This window comes from Myotis brandtii, unplaced genomic scaffold (genome assembly GCF_000412655.1).
Source record: "Myotis brandtii unplaced genomic scaffold, ASM41265v1 scaffold412, whole genome shotgun sequence".
NCBI classification, from domain to species: domain Eukaryota; kingdom Metazoa; phylum Chordata; class Mammalia; order Chiroptera; family Vespertilionidae; genus Myotis; species Myotis brandtii.
In genome coordinates this window covers 2,670,760-2,682,331 of record NW_005365832.1, presented here as the reverse complement: position 1 = coordinate 2,682,331, position 11,572 = coordinate 2,670,760, and the positions used below count along the sequence as shown (strand labels likewise).

The 11,572-nt window shown below is 44.8% G+C and overlaps 1 protein-coding gene across 1 annotated transcript in view; it reads right to left on the bottom strand.

The window, feature by feature from the left end:
- The window catches only part of SPATS2L (spermatogenesis associated, serine-rich 2-like), a 128,315-nt gene extending 117,524 nt beyond the window's left edge, over positions 1–10,791 (bottom strand). Inside the window, exon 1 of the mRNA XM_014545579.1 lies at positions 10,743–10,791. The gene's annotated coding sequence lies outside the window, so the exon portion shown is untranslated. The remainder of the gene's footprint in view (positions 1–10,742) is intronic.
- Between the last annotated feature and the right edge of the window lie 781 nt (positions 10,792–11,572).

The window sequence follows — 11,572 nt, the reverse complement described above, 5'->3', positions numbered from 1 at the left end:
ACCGACTTACACGTCCCATCTGGACTCCTTCTCTGGGATCTGATGCCTTTTTGCCCGCCCCTGTATTACGCAGTCTTAACAATATGCTCAAAAGGAGTCTAGATGGTCAGTCCCTGGTAACATTCTTCCAGTGCTTCGATTACATGCACCAGCTAGAAAATCTATCGTGCGAATTATGCTCCCGATCAGATGCCAGAACCAGCTTGCAGTTTGACATTTTAGTGAAACGACAGAAACAACATCTGAAGTTCAGGCAAAATCAACAAGTACCTGCAAGACCCAGGACAGGAAGTGGACTGTGTTGTCAGACCACACATTTCCGTTCGAGCGTTTTATTTATTCCACCTGACTCCAAAAAAAGGACGACTTTAAGGAGCTTTTCTTTTTAAATGTGTTTTCTAAATTGGACACTTTCACATCATTGAGGCTGCCAACTTCTTTCCTAACATAAGGATATTCTTCTATCATAACTGCCTGCTATATTTGGACACTGAATGGCAGGATATTGTTCTCATCCAGAAAAGAGGGGAAAATAGCTCATTGTGATCACGAATCCTGCCTGGAAGACCCCCCAGCAGAGTGCCCCTGGGGATGCAATACCAGCCCCATAAAAAGCCAGGAAGAACTCAATTTCTAGGATGCATTTAAAAAGCTCCAAAGAATCCCCAAAAGCCAGCCTTTGGGCTATTCACCTCCCCTGAGGGACTGTAAGAACTCAGATCTCCCACATTCTGACTTGAGAGCATGTGAGACCCGAAAGTGCCAGGACCCAGCAACAGGGAAAGCAGGCCCCGCATCAGAGGGGGAGGGAAAGTGCCTCTCACTAGATCCGCTGCAATGAAACCCTGGACTTCCCTCCAGCCACTGGGCCTTCTCAGTCAACTCTTGCTCCTCCTTCCCAGGCCCCCTCCTGCCCGCATCGCCCACCACACCGCAGAGGGCCGGCTTGGTCTCCTATCCCGCATTTGGAAGCATGGCTCTTTAGTGCGTGGCCTTTCTAAGTCCTCATCTTTGGACTCTTCTCCACCTCAATTCCTTTGGTCAAAATCTTGCTCGATATCATTTCTGTTTCAGGGTCGCATGCTGAAAAAACATGGTCCCAGACCCCATATGACACACTGAAGGGCACTTCAGGCCAAGTCCCCAGTATGTGTGAGCAGACACTTGGCAGAAAGCAATCTTTTGTGATTTAGAGGAAAAGGGAGGGGGTGTTAAGTGCTACATTAATGGGGGTGAATGTCATTAAAGTGCTTGGCACATTACAAGTTCGATGCTGAGACCCGCCCATGTTCTACATACTCACACATGCCCATTTCCACTGTGAAACCCAAGGTTTTCTGAAATGACAAGAAAAGCTCACAGTTTTCCATCTGAACCAGCAGCGTATGCAGGAGCAAGGGCCACGCTCAGCAGGAGGCCCTCATGGCTAACAGGAAATAGCATGTGGACAGGTCGCCCGATGTTTCTGTGCTTCACAGTTTACCGAGCCCTTTCGAATAACTATTTTATTGGATTCTCACCACAACTTAGTAAGGCTGACACTCCCCGAGGGTCCAAAGCGCACCTGAGTCATTCAGGCAGCTTGCCGGGTGGTGAGAACGTGGGCATGGAAGCGGGCACCGAGGTTCAAGTCCAGGCCCTGACCACTGGTCATTCGGTGACCTTGGGCCGGTTACTTCACTCTGCCTCAGTGTGTCTACATCATAAAGCAAGAACAAGGGACAATACTACCCACCTCCCAGGGCTGCTGTGAGGACTAGTGAATACATTAAATCAGTTAAAGAATTAGGAAGTTAGTCGGCCAGAGCCTGGCACACAGTAAACACTTCAGAAATGTTTGCAAGACTCAGTTCCCAGAGCTAAGTGCTTGTAAGCCGGGGGAGGCATCCTTATCTCTAACAATTACAGCGCTCCTATGATTCATTTTATCAGCAGAGAAATTAGCTATTTCTCACAAAAGGAAACCTTGAACTGGATATAATGACTCAAAAAGTCAGAAAAGGGCAAAAGTTCAAGGGTGGCTTCTTAAAAGGACCCCATTTCTTTTTGCTTCCAGAAAAATACTGCACGTGATTTAAGTATTTTCAGTTATTTCAGAGCACAATGGAAGGTCAAGCTAAATGGCAATAATATTTGTGCAGCTCATGGTGACTGGTGGGGGGGGGGGGGGGAGTCTGCTGCTCGTGGCCTGGTCCTCCATGTGGACAGCAAAGCACTTCTCTGGGCCAGCAACTGCCCCCTCCCCGCCAAGCTCTCCCACCCCCTCCACGTGCGCCTCCTATGAGGAGAGGAGAAGAAAGCCGTGGAGTGCTGTGGGAAGATCAGTGTCACCCAGGGGAGAGGGCGGTGGGAAATCTGCAGAGGAAGTAACTGAGAGCTTGTTAAAATTTCTAGTTTTCGTGTGTGGCTGTGGGAGCAAAAAAGGAGGCTGATGCGCAGAGAATGTGGTGTTGGGAGGTTAGAGAGGAACAGAGGGACCACCCAGATGAGCAGAAAAACCACAGGTGGCTGGAATAACTACACAAAAAGGACCATCCTGCGGAAGATACCAAGGCAGCAAAGAGAGCGTCACGCCACAGGAGCCGTGGGACAGCAGGACACGCGGGGGACTGGGAGCTGGCCTGGCCGTGGCTCCTGGCGCATCCATGGAGCTCAGATGTGATGCAGGCTGAGGTTCCTTCTAGAAACAAAAGCTCCTTCTAGAGCAGCGGTTCTCAACCTGTGGGTCGAGACCCCTTTGGCGGTCGAACGACCCTTTCACAGGGGTTGCCTAAGACCATCCTGCATATCAGATATTTACATTATGATTCCTAACAGTAGCAACATTACAGTTATGAAGTAGCAACGAAAATAATTTTATGGTTGGGTCACAACATGAGGAACTGTATTTAAAGGGCCAGAAGGCGGAGAACCACTGCTCTTATCTCTGATTTCAGAAGAACAAGCATTTCTCTCTCCTTAAAGGAACTCAAAGCATTAGAAACAAATCACTCTGAAGGTGAGAAAGAGTTTTTATCACAGGGATCTTCTGTCCCGCATGAACGTTTTTCAGGCCCCAAACAAGACACGCTGTTCATATTATTGAGTCCCTAAGAAGTGACTTTCTTACTGCAAATGTTTTTTTGCATCTATAAATACTACTCCTAGAAGTTTATCTATAAATACTATACATAAATGCAAAACGGTGGGTTTTCGGCTCTGAATCTATTCTAAAATATCTACTACTTTTCCAGAATGGCTGATTAAACATAATTTGCATGAACTGAACTAGGTGTGAGATTGACAATACTCTGCATAGACCATTAAGCATCTCTCTTTTAAGAAGTTTCTATATTCCTAAACTCTCAGACATTCTAAGTGGGAACTACAGATGAATAATTATTTTAAAAAGAGTATATTAAAGGATATCCCTTAAGGGGTCTTTAAAAACAGCTCTTCATAGCATAAACAGGAAGCATGCTAGAAGGTGATGAAGAGTTAATCAAAATGACTGTGGCCCATTCCCACAAAGCATGGCAGAAAGGAAACAGGCTAACCTTGCTTCCAGCTTGCTGAGCTGAAATGAACTGTTGTGTCATTAGGCAAGTACGTGTCCTATGGACTCTTTGCCCCACATACAATAATGTCACGTGTTGTGGAGAGTCAGGAGGTCACATTCGCATTTTTTCATTTAGGAAAAAGGGGACTGGTGAGCCCTAAGGAACAGCCTTCCGGTGGACACAGCTCTGCAGGCCTGGAGGGGGAGGTGCCCTTCGTGTCAGATCTTCACTAAATGTTCTGTCCTGGAGACACAAAGACATCACTCTGACCCACAGTCAGCGGGGCGCTGACTCTGAGGTTCTTTTCCCGCTTTCAGCTTTGACTATAGATTTGTGCTGAGCTCCTCCCTTTGGGTCCTCTGGTTCCTCTGTGACAGACAGCAGGCACTTGGGAGACAGCTGCCTGGCTTGGGGAGAGAAGTTGCAGCCTGGAGAAGGGAAGGGAAGCAGAAAGCTCACCCTTGGCCTTGGCACGAGGCACCAGCCAACTGATGTGTGAGAAGCAGACTCCCATCAAGTCGAGAATGGTACGGCCGGTGTGGTCCGAACTCTGCCAGCCTGTGTACATGAGGAAAAGCTGCGATACGCTGAACATTTCCACTGGGTCCGCTAGCTTCCAGGGTAAATGAAGCCCCCTGGGAGGTAATACCAATTCCTTCTACACCGTTGAGTTCCCACGCTGTTCTAGGCTGTGGTTTCTCCAATCCTGTGGTCCGCATCGCAGCACGCAGCCCGCTGAGGTCTTTTTGCGCCCTTATCACTTAGCTATACTTACTGTGTTTACTCACCTGGTTACTTGTTTCTTCATTGTCTGGCTCCCTGACCAGAGTATTGGCTCCTGTATTGGAAGATCCTAGAGTCTGATGCTGATTCTTTGATCAGAGTTAGTCTGGCCCAGAGTATATCTGGTCCAATATATAATTCACTAATGTATAGATCACAGAAAGATCTGCCTAAATATATCCCTTCATTCATCAGGTCCTAACTAGACATCTCTTCTATACCAGGCAATGGGCATAACATGGGGGTTGGGGCTACTGCTGAGCAGAACTTACATTCAGACAGTCAGTGGTCTGTTATGGGGCTAGCAGAATATATCATGTACTATCTTGCTAAATGTTTGGGCAGACCATAAAGAAAGAAGAAAAGAGGGCATCAGCTCATTAGTCAGAAATCAAGCTCGCAGAGTACAAAGCCACATCTCTCCTACTCCTTTGATTCATCTCCCCCACACTTTGCTGCTCTAGGTAAGCAACACATGCCTCTTAATTGGCCGCTGGAGCCCTCTTCACGCTCTCTTTTCAGAAAGCTTTGCAAAAGCTTGTAAACAATTTTGCTATTCCAGAAAATGTTAATGCTCAAGGTACCCCTTGAAATAAAAGGAAAATTCTTTTGAGATTCTCTTTTCTCAGTAACAAGGAATGCAATTAGGCCTGTACTTGGCATTGTGTCAGATTTCAGAGCCAAGAGAGCTCAGGGTTAGAACAAAGCTACCAAGATGCTTTTGCTATTGACTATGGCTGGCCCAAAGGTCAAGGGTTAAAGCCTGAAAAGATTTTACCCCTTTACTTGAATTTTCTATGTGCAGTAACTTCCAAATACCAAGGCTTACAGGACCCGGAATACAAAATCCTTTCCATTACTTTATTGAAAAGTTATGCATGCAGTGATTTATTGCTAATGCTGGTCTTTTAAAGCATTAGTCGGGACATCTGCAAACCTTTGGACAACAGCTGCCAATATAAGTTTAGCATTCCACGAGTCAGCACTTAAAATCTAACGAATAATAAATCATCCTTGTAACCAGGGTGAGGCGCTGGGTTGTTAATGTATTGAGAGTTGGTACAAAAGTATGAACCATAGATGATGTTATAACTCAGCACCTTGGAAAACAGAGGCTAAGCAACAAATGATTGCTATTCCCATATCTCTTTCTTCCGTGGTACACCTGCTCTAAGACATTTCTTTTTTTTTATTAACAATATAGAATGTGGTGACTTCATATGTGTACATGCTTGAAAAACAAAGAATTTCCGCAATCTTTATAGCTTTATAGTGAATAATCCAAAGGGGACAATACTCTATTTAGGACTTGCTATCTCTTACTCGCCAACTCCAACTCAGCGGCTGGGAGAAGTTTTAATAAAGTGCAACATGTAAATTATTGACATCATGTTGACATTTGCTAATAAGAGAAATTAGGACTGAGAGGCGCCTCCTTTCGATATGAAGAGCGAGTTCGCCAGCTTCGGCACATTTTACCTATTAGCAAGGAGTGGCCTTTGAACTGCATGCCAGTGGTGCCCCGAAATGTTTCCATCTTACATGTCTTGAGCATGTGTCCTCAAATATGTTTGTTTTTTTGTTTATAATCCATATACATGTTTTTATACCTTTAAAAGCATGAACAAAATGGAACAGAATAAAGGAATTGATGTAATGTTTTGCTAATCATGATTATTTCAAGGCAAATACACACGGGATGAGGTTCATGATTAATTAACCACAGTGGCTATAAATCCATATGTCATCCAGATAATTTAGAGTTTCGTGGCCAGCTTCTTGCCAGATCTGATTTAATGGTCACTGTCATTACCTCATAATGTGGCTGACAAAGAGTTCACACTAAATTTTTGCCATTTTCTTGCAGATTGCAATATTAAAGTTACCTTTAACTTATGGGCATTCTTTGCAGAATCTTTTTAAGCAACTGCTAGTTTGTGAGGATTTGCTAAAACTAAAATCAAGAATTTGTAAATCCAGTTACCCAGGCACGATCTATTCCACACCAAAGCAGAGGAACCGGAGGGGAAGTCGTGGTGAAGGGGAGGCCTCACCTCCCTCCCTCCAGGTGATGACACCCGGCCACCTGGCATGTGGACCCTGGGACGATGCCAGTGTCAGGAGTCACTGTTGACTGTCATGATAACACCAGTTATCACAATGCTTCATGATAAAGTGAACGGAAATGCAAGGTCTAATCCATTTCTTTCCCCCCAAGTCAGTCTAAGGAGCTCCTAGGGGTGCACATGCCTCCTTGGAGGCCACTCTGCTGTGCAGCAAGGCAGTAGCTCAATTCTGGAGCCAATTACAACCACAGGAATCTCTAGGCCTAAAACTATGCAGGACAAAAACAAACCAACCCTGGCTGAAAAGACAGTGACAGTGCATTTTTTAAAAAAACGTTAAAAATTTTAAACAATAACTCACAACCAGAAAAGCACATAAAACATTAATGTTGGCTGTAATAGACCATATATTGCCCATGTAACTAGCAGCCCAGTCAAAACACGGAACAGTGCCAGCACCCTCAGAAGCCCTCCAGGTCCCTTCTCTTTCCCAGCACACCCTCCCTTAAGAGGTAACCATTATCTTAATTCCTCTGGTAATACATGTCTTGCTTTTCTTTATAGTTTTAGCCACTTAAGTATGCACCCCTCAGCAACAGAGTTTAGTTTTTAATGTTTTCGCACTTTACATAAATAGAAAAATCTTGTTATGTATTCTTTTGTATCTTCCTTTCAACATTATATCTCTAAGATACATCTGTGTTATGGGTAGCTTTAGTGTATTCTTTTTTCATCACTGTCTAGTATTCCATCCTATGATAACACCACCATTTATTCAGCCATTCTACTACTGATAGGTATTGTGGATGTTTCTAATTTGAGGTGAATGCAAATAACGCTGCTAAGAACACTGCACACCTATTTATGGATGCACATGAGTATACGTTTCTCTAAAATGTACACACACACACACACACGCACGAGAGTGTGGGTGAATGGAATTGACGGGTCCCATCTAACTTAGTTTGACTCTCAGCAATCAATTTTCACATGAACTAACTCTTATGTAGCCACGAGCTCATTAAATTACTAGATTTATCTTTCCCCAGACTTCCACGCCTGGCACATTCATTAAATTTGAACTATGATATTAACTATGTTAAAAAATACTTTGAGAATTTCCAATGAATTTATTGAAGCCAACTGCCCCAAATCTCCTCCCCCACATATTTATTTTTTACATCGTAAGAACAGTTTTTCCTTTTAATGAGGGCCAATACATGTCTACTGAGAGAATAAAATGTCCATTCAAAATTTAAAGCCATTTTGCAGCAAAAAAGTTTCCAGTTAACACTCAGATTGATCAAACATGAAAAGCCAAACATGTTAATCCTGTAGCCAAACTGAGGAGTACAAATACAAATGACAAAGATAATTCCAACGTCAGAGTTCCTGATGTTTCATTATAGTCATGAGTGGTCTGCAAACGGACTACAGAGATGGGACATGCTGAGGCGACAATATGGTGGCACCAGTGAAACCCTTCAGTGGTCACCCATTGTCTCATTGATAGCAAACTTAATAACTAACATTTACTATAGATACAGTGGGGCCTTGACTTACGAGAGTCCCGATTAACGAGTTTTTCGAGATACGAGCTGTCTCTTGGCCGATTTTTTGCTTTGAGTTGCGAGCTAAAATTCGGGTTACGAGCCAGCTTCAGATACCCCACTGCTAGTTGGCACAGCAAACGTCACAGTGAATGCCACAACATCAGCCCAGCATCACGTGTCTCACTCGTTCACTTTTTGATTTGACATACGAGTAATTTGAGTTACGAGCTCCGTCACGGAATGAATTAAACTCGTAAGTCAAGGCCCCACTGTATTAGCTCATGTTGGAACGCTGTTTTAATCCTCAGAAAAGCCCGATGAGGAAGGTATGATTATTTTTCCCATTTTCAAAAGGAAACTGAGGCACAGATAGGGAAAGTAACTGGACCAAGATCCCATGGCTGTAAGTAGTCGCGTTGGAAATCGGAACCAAACTTCTTGGTGTCTCAGTTCAGACTCCACTGCACTGCGTGGCAACCCATTCATTTTTGCTATTGTCATTGTTGTTATTATTTTGATAATAATAAGAATAGCTCTTTTAAGACCAGAGCAAAAATGTACGAGCCATGGTGGGGGGAACCTGTATACATTTGTTTTCATTTATGAACATTTTGTGGAAATGGTTGTAATCAAGCAGCTCTAACTCTGAGAGAACTAATTAAGAAATGAATTAAGGGATTCAACGGATACCCAAATTAGTCATTAGGGCTCAAAGATGTGGAGTTCTGGTCTAAATCCAGCTCTGGCACTTGTATCCAAAATAAACATGACCAGATAAGCACCACAGCTCACGATTAAAACGGATTTATATGGTTCAGGCGTCCACACGGGAGAGGCCTCCTCCTAATTGAATTCGGACACCTCTTCAGTTATTGTGAGTTTCACCTGCCACCTCATCACTCTTTTGTAAGTGCTGGCACCAGGGTTGTGCCGAGGGAGAAATCACTGACTGCAGTCAGGGATGTCTGCGGAGTGAGTATAACAATATAAAAGAAAAGCCTTTGAACTGTAATTAGAAAATTCCTTAAGTGTGCTCACAGGACATATGTTGGAGGCTACCACCCACTGGCAAGAGGAGTTACAGAACGGCCGTCCCCTGTCCCTGCTCTGGGAGAAGCAGTCAGTAGAAGTCGTGTTCCGACACGCGTTTAGAGCAATCTGTTGCAGGCCACAACATTCCTGCCTCCCACCTCTAATATGATTAGTGACAGACAGCTGGAGGCCTCTCCTTCTCCCGACAGAAATATGATCAGAATTGGTTTCAATTGGTACATCTTTCCATCAAGCTGTTTGTTGCCTTCCAGCAGAATAATCAGAGATTCTGATTATTTGGTACATTCCGAGAAAACAGGAATTGATTGTGCCCTTGCGTGTCTGATGGGCAGAAGGCTGCCAGAATGTACATAGTAACTCTTCAATTGCCTAACAGAAAGAAAAATGAAGCAGTGTGTGTGTGTGTGTGTGCGTGTGCACGCACATGAGCGAGAGAGAGAGAGAGAGAGAGAGAGAGAGAGAGAGAAGGGGTTGACCAGGAGTTTCTGTAATAATTCTCTTTGAACAACAATAAAGTGTTTTCATGGTGATTCACAATTCAGATATGAGGAAGTCAAATATTCTATTCCATTCATGGAAAAAAACCAGCTCCCACCAACATTAATGGTTTCAAAGTTAGTCATCGTACCAGTAAAATTTCAGGGTTATGGAAAAAGAATCAAGTTTAGATTAAACATTCATGGAAATATCCAGGTGCCATGAGGCCCCATTAATTTGGACTACCTCAATTTGGAATTTATAATCACTTGACAGGGCCTGAACCAGAGATGATCTTTTCACAATAAATATATGGCTTGCTAAGCAAATTAAACAAGCAAAACTCCTGGGGGGTGGGGTAGGAATACAAATAGTTTAGTCCAGGGACAATATGATGAACCAGAAAGACCATGCTTTCTGCCCAGCAAATACTTCTGATGAGCCCCTTCAAATACTAGTAACTGACAACAGTGAATACCCTTTAACTGAGAGTCTATGTCGTACAGGCCCCTTTATGCACCAGGGCTAGAAACATCCCAACAACTCCGCAAAATGGGTGTGATTATCCCCGTCTTAGAGAGGAGGAAACGGAGGCTCAGAGAAGCAGGTGACACTCAAGACTGCACGATTTCTAGGCAGCAGAAGCAGGAGGCAAAGCCAGCCCCGTCATCTTGCTCAAATGCCTATGTCCTTCCATTCCCACCCAACGCCAAGTGAGCCCGGAAGACTGCAAGTCCTACTCCTAGAGTCACTGAAGCAAGACCTTCAACAACAGCAAACTTGGCGATCACTAGCCCGGAAGACTGCAAGTCCTACTCCTAGAGTCACTGGAGCAAGACCTTCGACAACGTCAACAACAGCAAACTTGGCGATCACCGAGGAGGGAGAGCCAAGCAGTCCAGCCCCAGAGCCCGCCACGCTTAACCATAATTCCTTCCTACAGCACAGGGACATCTGTAAAATACTTTCTTTCGGGACTTTGAAGTATTTGACATGCATAACACCGCCCTGGAAAACCCACAGAAATGTAAATGTGGGTGGAGAAGGGGAATGTAAATGAGGCAGACGTGCCTTGGGTCCACTGCCCCTCCCCCATACTCCACTACAAGTGACTTCAGTCTACACATCTATAAGCAGGAACTCTGGCGCTGAGACCCTGAAAGGCTGACCAGGCTGTGACGAGGCCTCTGGGAGTCAGCCGCAGGGGCAAGGACAGCTGGCCATGTGCACGGGAGGAGGATATGGAGAAGGGAAGGACCGTTGCTACTTACCCGGGAAGCCACAGAGGTGTTCCTGACGCAGCCTGGGTTCTGGAGTGCTCTAGGGAAAAGGAAATTTGGGAGGTCAGATCTCACATTTAGCAGCCACACCACCCACTTCCATCCTACCCACACCCAGCTGCAGGTTCTGGAGTCAGACAGACCTGGAATTTGCCCTTACTCGTGACAATAGCTGTGTGGGCAGAGCAGCCTCTCTGTGACTCAGTTTACTCAATAGTACAGTGGAAGGTAATAGTACATCCCTAGCAGAGTTGTTGTGAAGACTGGATAGTAAAGAAGTCGTGCAACGAATTGAGCACACGATAATGATAGCGATAGCTAACATCTGTTGCTTGCTTAGAAAGTGCCTAGCATTATTCTAGAGCAGTGGTTCTCAACCTTGGCTGCACATTAGAAGCACCTGGGAGTCTTTTTAAAATCATTCCAGGCCCAGAAATCAGGATTTTAAAAAGACGCCCAGGTGATTCTAATGTGCAACCAAGGTTGAGAACCACTGTTCTAGAGGTTCAAATAGGCTAAATCTCCAACACTCTGAGGTAGGCACAATTACGCTGGCATTCTGCAGATGGAGAAAATGAGACATCAAAGAGTCAAATCACCTGTCTCATCAAACCATACAGGGCAAGTGGTGGACCAGGGATTCTACTTGTGACCGTCTCGCCCCAGAAACTGGATTGTGAGGGAGATCATCTCTGTGGAGGTCCCCCAGAGGAGCAAAGGGTCCCAGTCCACACCAGACCCCCAGCCCAGGGTCCCAGAGCTGGGAAAAGAAGTCCCTATGAGCAGTAAGAACTACAGGCTGTAAAAACCACCAGTGCAAT